The sequence below is a fragment of the Pan troglodytes genome, chromosome 6, assembly GCF_028858775.2.
Source record: "Pan troglodytes isolate AG18354 chromosome 6, NHGRI_mPanTro3-v2.0_pri, whole genome shotgun sequence".
Taxonomy (NCBI): Eukaryota; Metazoa; Chordata; class Mammalia; order Primates; family Hominidae; genus Pan; species Pan troglodytes.
Genome location: NC_072404.2, coordinates 130400301 through 130416075, shown reverse-complemented (window position 1 = coordinate 130416075; position 15775 = coordinate 130400301).

Below are 15775 nucleotides of genomic sequence, written 5' to 3'. Positions count from 1 at the left end.
TTCATTGAATTCTGAGCTATATTCAAATGTTATTTCTTACTTTTGGATTTCTTAGATTTGAGATACAAAGTTGGTTATCATTGGCCCAAAAAGTAGTGTCCACTTTTTAATATTGACAAACCTTATATATTTTAAAACTGAGCATATTAATTCCTCATTACTCCTGTGCTGATATCCTCTTCTGTCCCTGACTCCCAGGAGACCTGTGTCTGGATTCTGGGTAATTATAACTTGGTAGACCTGACAGTAATATTTAATATATGGCAAATACATAAGTGTTTTAAAGTCATCAAATTATTAGCACAGAAAGAAAGTTCTGAGATTGGAAATAAAATCTATAGTTTCAACAAAACTGTGAAATTACTCTCCAAATATCTGTATAGATATATAATAGCTATATCTATATATATAGAGATGGATAGATTCTATATATAGGAAGAGAGAGAGAGAGATTTTATCTCAAAACAAGCTAGATGGTGGATCTGTAGAATAGACTGAAACAGGTACATGAAGTGATAAACGAAGCTGAGGCTGTGGCCCCACTGAGGTCTGTACCCACACACAGGTCAAGATAGCAGAAAGTTCTTTTACTGTGATGTAATGAAGATCCCACACAATCTGGGGAACCTACATCAAGCTTAGTTCTTGACACAAGTATCTGGGAAGTTGTTTCCTGTTCCCTGCCTTCGGCTCCCACTGTTCTTTGAAAAGAGTATGAAAATAGGTGCTTTAAATTACTTGGGATCATAGTTCATAGGATAACATATGTTTTGAGAGGCAGGAAGAAGGGCATTCAGACTTGAAGCAAACCCAAAATCCAACTCAGATACTGGGTGTCTCACATTTCTGCATGAATAACAAGAATGTTTGTAAAATGAACATCCTTGGGAGATAGAGATAGCATCTCTTTCTGAAGCCCTCATCATGTTTGCTTATTCTTCAGTGTAATAAATATATTCCTCCAGGACAAAAGTGGAACACATTTGCTTGCTGCAGATTAGAAAATATGTGAGTTCTCTAAGCTGGGGTAACCCAGTCTCTTGCATGTACAGGCATTGCTTATCCCTCTTTGTTTTATCATGTGGGAATTGGAGCTCATAGACCTGGTGCAAATGATGTTATTCTGGATATTGCTACTTCTGTTAGTAATTATGTTCTTTGTCTGTAGCCCAGGAATCTTGTGTCTTCTGACCGCATCTATGAAACTGTGGCAGGCTGACTTTTAACTTGCAGATATAGTAAGCTCTCAGACTCTTCACAGTTGTAGGCATTGTTAAAAGATTGAGATAAGTCTCCATGAAACGATGTGGAAAGATCTCCAAGACATATTGCTAAGGGAAAAAAATCTCAAAACTACATATGCATATATGAATACATACACATGTTATATATATATATATATATAATCATATGTACATATATATGCATGAGCACATATGAATATACACACACTATAAACCCATTCTTGAACTCAACGCACACAAATAAGTATGTAAATATTAAAAGAAATTTCCGGAAGAATGTGCACCAAATAATTACAGATGATTATTTATCTACCAGAAAAGAAACGTGAATGGGCATTTGGGTTGGAGATGAGTGGGGCAATGAATCAGATATTGAAGAGAACAGAGTTCAAGCAGTTGGCTCAGGATACGTTCAATCTCTTTGCCAATGGAGAGGACCTCTGGTTTCAAGAAAATAAGGAGAAGTAATTTGATCTAATCTCCTTGTCAGCTGGATTTCCATGCAAATAGACTAATAATATTAGCTAGGAATAAGAGACCTTATTCACAGAACTCTCTTAGCAGGATGTCCCTGAGGAAGGGATTATTTATAATAAATATATCCATATATAATAAATACATCCAAATAAATCTATGGATTTATGAGGCATGACTTCTAGGAGAATGTCCCATAAATTGTAGAACTTTCTTGGGTTAAAAAAAAAAAATGGAAATGTCATATCATTTAAATGCTTCTGACTGTATCAAGTGACCCTGCACGACCTTACTTGGAAGCCTCATATGACTCTGGGCCAAAGACAATATGCGCAATCTAAAAAGAAGGACCCAAGGAGCCACACAGAAGTCCCAGAACTTTCTGCTTTATCTGTGCTTCTAGATTGAGGATAACTTTAACATTATTTGTAAAGCTTAATACTGGGTGTGATGTCGGATTAGTGTGAGACTGCTTTGATAATTCAATACTACATTAACCAACACACTACTTCCCTGACCACCTCTACACAACCCATACATTTTGATTATTCTTGACAAAGTCATCAAAAATACAATAAGCCCTTTTCAGTACATTCTATATATTTGCCTAATTAAAACTATATTTGCAATTTTTTCTTGGATTCTATGATACTGTTTCTTTATGGGTATTATTCCACCTTCTAACAACTCTACATTTAATGAGCACGATCATTTACTTTTTTTTTTTTTTTTTTTTTTTGAGAAGGAGTCTCGCTCTGTCTCCCAGGCGGGAGTGCAGTGGCGCGATCTTGGCTTACTGCAAGCTCCGCCTCCCAGGTTCATGCCATTCTCCTGCCTCAGCCTCCCAAGTAGCTGGGACTACAGGCGCCCACCACCAAGCCCGGCTAATGTTTTGTATTTTTAGTAGAGACAGGGTTTCACCGTGTTAGCCAGGATGGTCTCAATCTTCTGACCTCATGATCCACCCGCCTCGGCCTCCCAAAGAGCTGGGATTACAGATGTGAGCCACCGCGCCGGGCCTAATGAGCATTTACTTTATCCTTGGTATTTAGCACGTATTTCCTATTTTATGCTCACAACACCCCCATAATATGTGTTATTATTTCCGTTTTATCCCTCTTTCAGAGGAGCATAATGAGGCTCAGAGAATGCAGTCATGTGCTCAAATTCACACAGACAGTGCATTATAGAGCCCAGATCAAACCCAATCCTTTATGATTCCAAAGCCTGGGCACTTACTTCTTTCCTCATTTTCTCTCTGACTCTTAAATGTTTTCCCAAAATTTCTTTTCTTACACTTCTATGCCTGCTCCAAATTTGTATTCTTAAGCCATTCTGGATCAACAGCCACTTTGAAAGCTTGAAGAAAATGATGGACTTATTTCCCAGAAAAGTGCATATAGAAATAAATACAAACCCATTTCATACTTTCTATGACTTTACAGTGAAATCTGGCCATGAAAAGAGGTGCCGGTCTATGTGTTTACTCTAGTGATCTCATCAAGTCTAGTAGCTTCAACAAGCACCTGTTTGTGGTTGCCTTTTATAGCAAACGCATCTAATGCCCTGACACACCTCTTAGCGCTCTAAGAGTGCTACCTCTGTCTCAGCTGTGGATAGCATTGATAGTCCCCTGAGGGCTTGCCGATAAAATCTAGCATCAAGTAACCCCTTACTAATGTTCTGCATCAAGAGTTCTAGCTCAGACCACCGGGGAATCCAGTTTGGCCAGAGTAAGTGCAGCTTAGCAATGTGGGATCTTACCACTGGGAGCAATGTCAGGCAATGGAGTAGGAGTTTCCGGATTAATGTCCCTACTTCCTATCCTTTAGGTGCACATTTCTGGGAAATATCGTGTGTCTTCTCAGTGGTGGAGCCCCACTACCCACAGTGACAACCTCAATGACACTCAACCTGGCTTTTCCTCCTTATCTGTCTCCCTCTTCCTGCTCCCTCATTCCTGCTCTCGAGATCACTTCCCAAATAAACTAAATGTGAATTCTTGCTTCAGACTCCTCTTTCAGACCAACCCCATCCAAGCTAAAACAACTCTCAAATTCACTTTTCTACTACTGACCTCTCTTTTAAGGTACCATCCAGCATGTCAAACTGCATGAATAATTTAACTTTCATGTTGTATGGGGCCTTCATTCTTAGCACATTCCATTCATCTAATGTCCCTTATCTTGGTTAGTGACATCATTATAAGGAAGTTCTTCAAGATTAAAAAAAAAACAAACAAAAAAACCTTTGGTATTGTCCTTGACTCTTTCTCATTCTCTTTGACCATCAGTTATCTCCCATATGTCTCATTTCACCCACCCTCCTCCTTTCCCCACTGCCCTAGCCTTAGCCTTGAGTTCGAGACAATCACTTACCTCTCTATACTAACAGCCTCATAATCTGGTCTCACTTTCTCCCTTGCCTCTCCCTCATTTCCAGTATCTTCCACTCTATTTGCCTAATGATCTCTCTAAAACACAAATCTGAAACTGCACTTCTGGCTTTAAATTATTCCAGAGAGAACAAAATATGAGTTACTTGGCATGGTATAAAAATTTTAAAAACCTTCACAATGTAGCCACAGTTTATTTTCAGTTTCATCTTCCACTTTGTCCTTATTGTAGAAGTTGTTTTTCAGCCACATTGAACATCCCCTGGTCTTAAAACAAGTTTGTGCTCTTCACCACTTCATGTATTTGTAGTAGATGCTATTCCTTCTGCCTGAACAATCCTCTCTCGTGTCTGCCTGAAATCATAATAAGAACTAACTCAAATAACATTTCCATCATAATTCTTGCTCCTCCCAAGCTTTGGTCTTCTGCAATCCCATATGATTTTCACATTTCTCTGTCTTCTCACAATGTATTTTAACATTTGTTCACTTTGTTATTTCCCTGAGTCTACTGTGTGCTCCATAAATGCTGCAATGTTGATTTATCTTGTCTTCCCAGTGCCTAGAAAAAAGTGGCTGCTTAAAAACTATGTGCCAAACTCAATTGAAAGGTACAGAGAATGTCAAGAGGGAAGTAGATATTGAAGAAAGGCACAGGGAAAGAATGATCAACTGAGGAGAACTTATTTATAAACAGACAATTTGGGAGAAGTAAAGAGTGGTGAATGAAAACGGAGCTCAAATATAAAAGGAAAGTCAGAAGTCGTAAGAAAAATGTCCACATCCAGAATGCAAAGAGAAGAGTAATACACATGGCACAGACAAATGCTCAGGTCCAGAGATGTAGCCGTAATTTAAAAACAAAACTTGTCTTGCTGGTGATTAATGCTAAATTTCCAAAGTATTGCTGCTATTTATACAAACTGCTATATTCTTAGGGTTAATTTAGCTTAATATTTCAAATTATTCTTTAAAAATTATTGTGCACACAAAGGCATTATGTGTGCAATAATATTAAGTTATTGGAATGTTATTTCCTATTTTGAAAGGTTTTATAAATTGCAATTTCTCTCTTAGGAAACTTGGTGCTCCAGGCTTGTGTGTCAGAAAGAATGTTGAGCATCCGTTTCTGAGTTTCTCATATTTTGCCTTATTTAAAAGCCAGAGGTGGAACCCCAGGAATAGTGGTATTAGGCTGAAAAAAGTCTCTGAAACTTTCACAAATAAAAAACTCAACATGCTTTATCATATAAGTAACTTTAGAAGAAATCGTTTTGATGTATAGTGTTAATTCCCCTCCCCAGACTGTACTACGCAAATAGATAAGATTTGAAATCTTTTTTTGATTTCAATATAGAAGATATGTTGGAAAGATGCCAAATTTATTATGATGTCCCTACATTCTGAATTCATATGAAAAAGGATTTTCCAGAGTTCTAATAAAAATAATATTTTCCCAACAATGCACTGATCCTTTTCTGTTGTTCTGCAGTGATGTGATAGTCTATTGTGTCACAATTCGATGTTCTACAAATCCTTTGGCTTAAACACTGTCAATGGTTTCTGTTAATGTTTTCTTAGTATATTATAATTGTATTTATCTGTTCTCTACCTGTCCATGTTTTCTGTTAATCTGAGCTATTTTTCCATGGGTTCCCCCTCTTGGGAGGAGACAACTATATTCCTCATGACTATATTATATTCAGATTTTGCTACAGGAGTGTCAGCGAACTTCCTCCGTATCAGATATTCAGAATGTTCTTCCAGGATATAGGTGGTTACATCAAACAAGGAGATGAGATAGATAGATGATAGATAGATAGATAGATAGATAGATAGATAGATAGATGATTGATAGATAGATAGGTAGATAGATAGATAGATAGATCTCCTATATCCTAATTACGTGTGTGTGTATGTCTTTGTATCAGTACACCATTAACAGTTTATTATTTTGTGGAATCTCTTTATACTTAGCTCACCAGAATATAATAAAAATCTGTACTTCTAGCTGAGTTGGAAGCAACCAGAAGATACAAAATGCAAACTGGAAAATGACATCAACATAATTTTTAAACTAAGGGAATGTTGTTGACATGTTGCATATATAAACATAAAAAGTGATTGTAGGATTTTTATTATTCTCCTTTGATGAGGTTCAATGTAGGATATTAGTTTTTCTTTTGCTAGAGTTTTTTACGTACATATATACACCAGTTTCTCCCATTACCTTGTAAGAGTTCCTGGACCATAAACTATCCCTGAGAATTGATTCCACACTCCCTCAGATATGACTTTTCATAAGCCAAGTCCTTTAAAAATACATTTCATATATTTCTCAGACTACATGTCAAATCAGTATCATGCAAACATAATACTTTTACTACTTTCTTAGAGCATGGTGTTGAGAGGAAAAAATTTAATATATCTGCGAGACATCTACATTAATGCAATGGTGCAATATTGAAACTGCTTTTATCTGCCACATTTCTCAAATGAAAGCGGCAGCTAAATTTTATGGTAGTTAAACTGTGAAGCTTGCTCACAATCTTGCCTATGTGGATGTGGCCCTTAGGTATTATTAAGGCAGTAGTCTTTATTCTGCATCTTAGACTTTAAAAGTTGCTATGGATATAAGAAGCCTATCATGTGGTCATGTCTACACCGTAAAATCTTTCCAAAGTGTGCAGCAAATTCTTGATAGAATTCACAGGTGTTTCAAGAAATTAGAGTAAAATTTCATCTGGCATTGCCACAGTGCACTGTAGAGGAGACAGTGATCTAGCAAGGCTCCCAGAGACACTGGAATTCAATGTGTTACTAGTTCCTGCGTGAGTTTGGAACAATCTGCCTGTTGTTTGCCTCTCCTGCTGTCTCCCTTGTAATAACCTTGTACTTCACACACAAGGAAAGTATACCTTCCACTATTTGAACAACAACAAAAAAGGCTATAATTCAGTATTTTGAGGTAAATATAGCCTTTATTAGTTATTAGGCTAATTATTTCAGAGGAGTATACCATTAGCAGAAAAATGGGCTACAGGTAAGCAACTTCCCATGCAAATATGTTTAAGTGGCTTGGAAAGGGATTATGTTTTAAATATCCTTATACTTTTATGTAAATTGAGTATGCTAGAATCCTTGCTGTGATGCTGATAAACTCCTTGCATCAACCACAGTGAACAATATCTTTTCTTTAGCTGTCCTGATTAAATGAGTGACATTCACTATTGGTAAATCCCCCACAGAGTAACTCGAGCTCACATGTGCCTAGCCACAATACCAGTAATGACATGATTCTGAGGGGATTTGAAACCCTACCTCAACAAATTTATTTCTGTTTTTCAACATATATTCAAAGCAATACTTTGGCATTGTAATGTGATTCTTGACAGGGCTAAGGTAAATTCATCCTGCTAAACTGAAATGTTTCTGGCAGATGTCTACTCCATAACAATCAAATTTTGTGTACTGTAATATATGACAACCACAGTGTTACTTCTACTTGTAAAACTTACAAGTATAATACTTTATTAATGCAAACCTGGAATGTAATTATGCAATATGTTATCGTGCCATATTTTTTTCATTTAGAAAAAACTTCTTGAAGACAGTCTGACAACTTATAAATAATGGGAATTTTTAAATGAATATAGAAAGGATGTAATTTTTTTATCACAAAGATATTCTGGCATTTTGATACTTTTCAAAATTATATATTTGTTGAAATTTAAGAGAGCATAAAAGTGAAATGTTTTCTCTTATTAAATATTAACTTTGGTCCCCATGGAAATGGTTATTTGTCAGAGATGGATGCTCTTCTTTGAAGAAGAAATAATTAAAATGCTAGCACTGAGTATTGAAATATTTTAAAAATAGATTTTGTGATAACCTCTGCCTAAATATCTGCATTATATATGTATTTAGTACAATTCATCATATTTTAGGACTAACAGCCTAAAAATATTTGCTTGAGAGAAAATGTAATCCAAATGAATGGCAACCTTTTGACTTCACTACAAATGGAAAGCCTCAGCCATTATTCCTTTTAGTCTATGGCATTCACTCAACACAAAAACACTCATGGAATCAGAATATAAAACCTTTCAAGATTCTGGTAAATTTAAGATTTTATATTATGGTTTGGATTCCCATTGCCTTGTCTCCCATGCTTTCAACAATTATTTCAAAATAAATATTTGCAAGAACAGATGAAATCTCTTTATTCCTATTTGATGATCTAGTTGCCAGATGCAAATTGAACATCTGCCTGGGAAGCTGCCTTGTGATTTCCTTTAAGTATCATCCTCTACCACTAGAGACAGAAATAATCCATGTGGCTTGCTTTTGCCCTGGTGGCTCCTCTTCTCTCTTATTTTTCTTAGTAAGCACCATATTTTAAAGACCTTTAAATTTCACTTGTATTCCCAATGCAAATTTAAATATTTACATTTTAGCATAATTATTAAAAAAAAAAAACAAATTTTCATTCCATGACCCTTTTGTAATTTATTGTGAAAATAAAACTGTTAAAGCATGTTTGGATCATTTTATTCGGCCTAAGAAAACAAAATGTGTGATGCACATAATTTATGACAAATTAGGCAATCTCTTGGGGCCAGTAAACACCCTCCCAGACTGACACAAAATTTGGAACATGCCCAACTGAGAATTTGAATCAGGTTGTGTAAAAAGACAAAGGCTGGCAAAAATATAATTTTGGAAAATTTACTCACTAATTGCAGAGCTGCTGGAGGCCAACCAAAGAGATTTGGATCATACAGTACCTAAGACTTACGATGGAACTGAACTTCTTCATTAAGCAAGTTAAAAATCAATTAGCAATCAGTTGATTTAGTTAAAAATGGTCAAGTCAGTGTGTGCATATAGGTTGGTGGAAATTTTTTCTCTCTTTCAATTATTATGCTTGCAATTGTCATGCAGTATGCATCTTAGGACTACATATCCAATTGTTCACATTATTTAGGTTATTCATACTATAATATGCATATATATTTACCCATTCATTCACTTAAAAACCAACAAATATATAATTGAACATCTCTTACATACCAGGCACTCTGGATATGCCTTGTCCATCTCTCCTTGGCTCCTTGTGTTTCTCTCACTTCTGCTTACTGCACCCTCTGGCTAACATGCAACATTGGCATACTAGGATACCGGAAGATTTTACTCTGGTATTTATCTTACTAGTTCATCCACCTAAGCACCACATATACTACCACTGTCATCATGTATACCCTAATAGGAATTATGATGAAAGGTCCTAATGTTAGTGAAACTGCCTGTGAATCACTTTCAAATCCATTGCATTGCTTAAGGAAAATACAACATTTGTGACCTGAAACATGAATATACTTCATAACTTCTACGAACTTGACTTTTATTTAACATTCAGACAGTCAGTTTGTATGCAAACACTGGGCACATTTAATCTGTTCATTCACCTAGGATAGTCTTTCAATATCCTTCCAGAAAGGTATTACTTCAGTTCCCTCTCACCCGTCTGTTCCTACAGCCAATGTGTTAAATCAGGTCCTCACCATCTTTTGTGTTTGTAAATGAATGGAAAACCTTTCAACTGCCTATCCAAGTTCATTCTTCATCTCCTCGAGTTCATCATCCATACTGCTGCCCCCATAAAAATGTGATCAAAATATAAATTTGATCTCACCATTTCCTTGATTCAAATCTTCAGAAGGCTTCATATCACCTACAAGACAAAATTGGGAACCTTCAGCAAGGTGTTTAAGGTGCTGCCTCACTGGACTCAATTCTGCTTTTTCCCATCGCTCCCTACTCTCCATCCTGCCGCAACATAACTGTAAATACACAATGCATGTATAAATAACGCATGGATGAAAACTTCTCCAAATCCAAGTTTGAATGCTTCCTCTTCTGAGAAAATTTCCTGATTCTCCTAGGGAGACTTAGTCACTCTCACTTCTCAACTCTCATTGCAATTATACTTGTTTCTATTCCAACCATTTAATGTTATTGAATTAATGTGCATTCTGTCCCTTTAGGCCAGGTGTAGTGGCTCACACCTGTAATCCCAGCACTTCGGGAGGTCGAGGTGGGTGGATCACTTGAGGTCAGGAGTTCGAAACCAGTCTGGCCAACATACTGAAACCCTGTCTCTACTAAAAATACAAAAAATAGCTGATGTGGTGGCACACACCTGTAATTCCAGCTACCCAGGAGGCTGAGGCAGGAGAATTGCTTGAACCCTGGAGGTGGAGGCTGCAGTGAGCTGAGATTGCACCATTGCACTCCAGCCTGGGTGACAGAGCAAGACTCCGTCTCAAAAAAAAAAAAAAAAAAAGTAAGTTTTCTAACTTAGGATTGAACTATGTGTTTAAGATCTGATAACAGGGAGGGAGGAGCCAAGATGGCCGAATAGGAACAGCTCCAGTCTACAGCTCCCAGCGTGAGCCACGCAGAAGATGGGTGATTTCTGCATTTCCATCTGAGATACCAGGTTCATCTCACTAGGGAGTGCCAGACAGTGGGCGCAAGTCAGTGGGTGCAGTGCACCGTGCACGAGCCGAAGCAGGGCGAGGCATTGCCTCACTCGGGAAGCGCAAGGGGTCAGGGAGTTCCCTTTCCCAGTCAAAGAAAGGGGTGACAGACGGCACCTGGAAAATCGGGTCACTCCCACCGGAATACTGCGCTTTTCCGACAGGCTTGAAAAACGGCGCACCACGAGATTATATCGCGCACCTGGCTCGGAGGGTCCTACGCCCACGAAGTCTCGCTGATTGCTAGCACAGCAGTCTGAGATCAAACTGCAAGGCGGCAGCGAGGCTGGGGGAGGGGCGCCCGCTATTGCCCAGGCTTGATTAGGTAAATAAAGCAGCCGGGAAGCTCAAACTGGGTGGAGCCCACCACAGCTCAAGGAGGCCTGCCTGCCTCTGTAGGCTCCACCTCTGGGGGCAGGGCACAGACAAACAAAAAGACAGCAGTAACCTCTGCAGACTTAAATGTCCCTGTTTGACAGCTTTGAAGAGAGCAGTGGTTCTCCCAGCACGCAGCTGGAGATCTGAGAATGGGCAGACTGCCTCCTCAAGTGGGTCCCTGACCCCTGACCCCCGAGCAGCCTAACTGGGAGGCATCCCCCAGCAGGGGCACACTGACACCTCACACAGCAGGGTATTCCAACAGACCTGCAGCTGAGGGTCCTGTCTGTTAGAAGGAAAACTAACAAACAGAAAGGACATCCACACCAAAAACCCATCTGTACATCACCATCATCAAAGACCAAAAGTAGATAAAACCACAAAGATGGGGAAAAAACAGAACAGAAAAACTGGAAACTCTAAAAAGCAGAGCGCCTCTCCTCCTCCAAAGGAACTCAGTTCCTCACTAGCAATGGAACAAAGCTGGATGGAGAATGACTTTGACGAGCTGAGAGAAGAAGGCTTCAGACGATCCAATTACTCTGAGCTATGGGAGGACATTCAAACCAAAGTGAAAGAAGTTGAAAACTTTGAAAAAAATTTAGAAGAATGTATAACTAGAATAACCAATACAGAGAAGTGCTTAAAGGAGCTGATGGAGCTGAAAACCAAGGCTCGAGAACTACGTGAAGAATACAGAAGCCTTAGGAGCCGATGTGATCAAATGGAAGAAAGGGTATCAGAAATGGAAGATGAAATGAATGAAATGAGGCGAGAAGGGAAGTTTAGAGAAAAAAGAATAAAAAGAAATGAGCAAAGCCTCCAAGAAATATGGGACTATGTGAAAAGACCAAATCTACGTCTGATTGGTGTACCTGAAAGTGATGGGGAGAATGGAACCAAGTTGGAAAACACTCTGCAGGATATTATCCAGGAGAACTTCCCCAATCTAGCAAGGCAGGCCAACGTTCAGATTCAGGAAATACAGAGAACACCACAAAGATACTCCTCAAGAAGAGCAACTCCAAGACACATAATTGTCAGATTCACCAAAGTTGAAATGAAGGAAAAAATATTAAGGGCAGCCAGAGAGAAAGGTCGGGTTACCCTCAAAGGGAAGCCCATCAGACTAACAGCGGATCTCTCGGCAGAAACCCTACAAGCCAGAAGAGAGTGGGGGCCAATATTCAACATTCTTAAAGAAAAAAATTTTCAACCCAGAATTTCATATCCAGCCAAACTAAGCTTCATAAGTGAAGGAGAAATAAAATACTTTACAGATAAGCAAATGCTGAGAGATTTTGTCACCACCAGGCCTGCCCTAAAAGAGCTCCTGAAGGAAGCGCTAAACATGGAAAGGAACAACCAGTACCAGCCGCTGCAAAATCATGCCAAAATGTAAAGACCATCGAGACTAGGAAGAAACTGCATCAACTAACGAGCAAAATAACCAGCTAACATCATAATGACAGGATCAAATTCACACATAACAATATTAATCTTAAATGTAAATGGACTAAATGCTCCAATTAAAAGACACAGACTGGCAACTTGGATAAAGAGTCAAGACCCATCAGTGTGCTGTATTCAGGAAACCCATCTCATGTGCAGAGACACACATAGGCTCAAAATAAAAGGATGGAGGAAGATCTACCAAGCAAATGGAAAACAAAAAAAGGCAGGGGTTGCAATCCTAGTCTCTGGTAAAACAGACTTTAAACCAACAAAGACTAAAAGAGACAAAGAAGGCCATTACTTAATGGTAAAGGGATCAATTCAACAAGAGGAGCTAACTATCCTAAATATATATGCACCCAATACAGGAGCACCCAGATTCATAAAGCAAGTCCTGAGTGACCTACAAAGAGACTTAGACTCCCACACATTAATAATGGGAGACTTTAACACCCCACTGTCAACATTAGACAGATCAACGAGACAGAAAGTCAACAAGGATACCCAGGAATTGAACTCAGCTCTGCACCAAGCAGACCTAATAGACATCTACAGAACTCTCCACCCCAAATCAAGAGAATACACATTTTTTTCAGCACCACACCACACCTATTCCAAAATTGACCACATACTTGGAAGTAAAGCTCTCCTCAGCAAATGTAAAAGAACAGAAATTATAACAAACTATCTCTCAGACCACAGCGCAATCAAACTAGAAGTCAGGATTAAGAATCTCACTAAAAACTGCTCAACTACATGGAAACTGAACAACCTGCTCCTGAATGACTACTGGGTACATAACGAAATGAAGGCAGAAATAAAGATGTTCTTTGAAACCAACGAGAACAAAGACACAACATACCAGAATCTCTGGGAGGCATTCAAAGCAGTGTGGAGAGGGAAATTTATAGCACTAAATGCCCACAAGAGAAAGCAGGGAAGATCCAAAATTGAAACCCTAACATCACAATTAAAAGAACTAGAAAAGCAAGAGCAAACACATTCAGAAGCTAGCAGAAGGCAAGAAATAACTAAAATCAGAGCAGAACTGAAGGAAATAGAGACACAAAAAACCCTTCAAAAAATTAATGAATCCAGGAGCTGGTTTTTTGAAAGGATCAACAAAATTGATAGACTGCTAACAAGACTAATAAAGAAAAAAAGACAGAAGAATCAAATAGACGCAATAAAAAATGATAAAGGGGATATCACCACCGATCCCACAGAAATACAAACTACCATCAGAGAATACTACAAACACTTCTACGCAAATAAACTAGAAAATCTAGAAGAAATGGATAAATTCCTTGACACATATACTCTCCCAAGACTAAACCAGGAAGAAGTTGAATCTCTGAATAGACCAATAACAGGATCTGAAATTGTGGCAATAATCAATAGCTTACCAACCAAAAAAAGTCCAGGACCAGATGGATTCACAGCCGAATTCTACCAGAGGTACAAGGAGGAACTGGTACCATTCCTTCTGAAACTATTCCAATCAGTAGAAAAAGAGGGAATCCTCCCTAACTCATTTTATGAGGCCAGCATCATTCTGATACCAAAGCCAGGCAGAGACACACACAAAAAAGAGAATTTTAGACCAATATCCTTGATGAAAATTAATGCAAAAATCCTCAATAAAATACTGGCAAAACGAATCCAGCAGCACATCAAAAAGCTTATCCACCATGATCAAGTGGGCTTCATCCCTGGGATGCAAGGCTGGTTCAATATACACAAATCAATAAGTGTGATCCAGCATATAAACAGAACCAAAGACAAAAACCACATGATTATCTCAATAGATGCAGAAAAAGCCTTTGACAAAATTCAACAACCCTTCATGCTAAAAACTCTCAATAGATTAGGTATTGATGGGACGTATTTCAAAATAATAAGAGCTATCTATGACAAACCCACAGCCAATATCATACTGAATGGGCAAAAACTGGAAGCATTCCCTTTGAAAACTGGCACAAGACAGGGATGCCCTCTCTCACCACTCCTATTCAACATAGTGTTGGAAGTTCTGGCCAGCGCAATTAGGCAGGAGAAGGAAATAAAGGGTATTCAATTAGGAAAAGAGGAAGTCAAATTGTCCCTGTTTGCAGACGACATGATTGTGTATCGAGAAAACCTCACTGTCTCAGCCCAAAATCTCCTTAAGCTGATAAGCAACTTCAGCAAAGTCTCAGGATACAAAATCAATGTACAAAAATCGCAAGCATTCTTATACACCAAAAACAGACAAACAGAGAGACAAATCATGAGTGAACTCCCATTCACAATTGCTTCAAAGAGAATAAAATACCTAGGACTCCAACTTACAAGGGATGTGAAGGACCTCTTCAAGGAGAACTACAAACCACTGCTCAAGGAAATAAAAGAGGATACAAACAAATGGAAGAACATTCCATGGTCACGGGTAGGAAGAATCAATATCGTGAAAATGGCCGTACTGCCCAACATAATTTATAGATTCAATGCCATCCCCATCAAGCTACAAAGGACTTTCTTCACAGAATTGGAAAAAACTACTTTAAAGTTCATATGGAACCAAAAAAGAGGCCGCATCACCAAGTCAATCCTAAGCCAAAAGAACAAAGCTGGAGGCATCACACTACCTGACTTCAAACTATACTACAAGGCTACAGTAACCAAAACAGCATGGTACTGGTACCAAAACAGAGATATAGATCAATGGAACAGAACAGAGCCCTCAGAAATAACACCGCATATCTACAACTATCTGATCTTTGACAAACCTGAGAAAAACAAGCAATGGGGAAAGGATTCCCTATTTAATAAATGGTGCTGGGAAAACTGGCTAGCCATATGTAGAAAGCTGAAACTGGATCCCTTCCTTACACCTTATACAAAAATCAATTCAAGATGGATTAAAGACTTAAATGTTAGACCTAAAACCATAAAAACCCTAAAAGAAAACCTAGGCATTACCATTCAGGACATAGACATGGGCAAGGACTTCATGTCCAAAACACCAAAAGCAATGGCAACAAAAGCCAAAATTGACAAATGGGATCTAATTAAACTAAAGAGCTTCTGCACAGCAAAAGAAACTACCATCAGAGTGAACAGGCAACCTACAAAATGGGAGAAAATTTTCGCAACCTACTCATCTGACAAAGGGCTAATATCCAGAATCTACAATGAACTCAAACAAATTTACAAGAAAAAAACAAACAACCCCATCAAAAAGTGGGCGAAGGACATGAACAGACACTTCTCAAAAGAAGACATTTATCCAGCCAAAAAACACATGA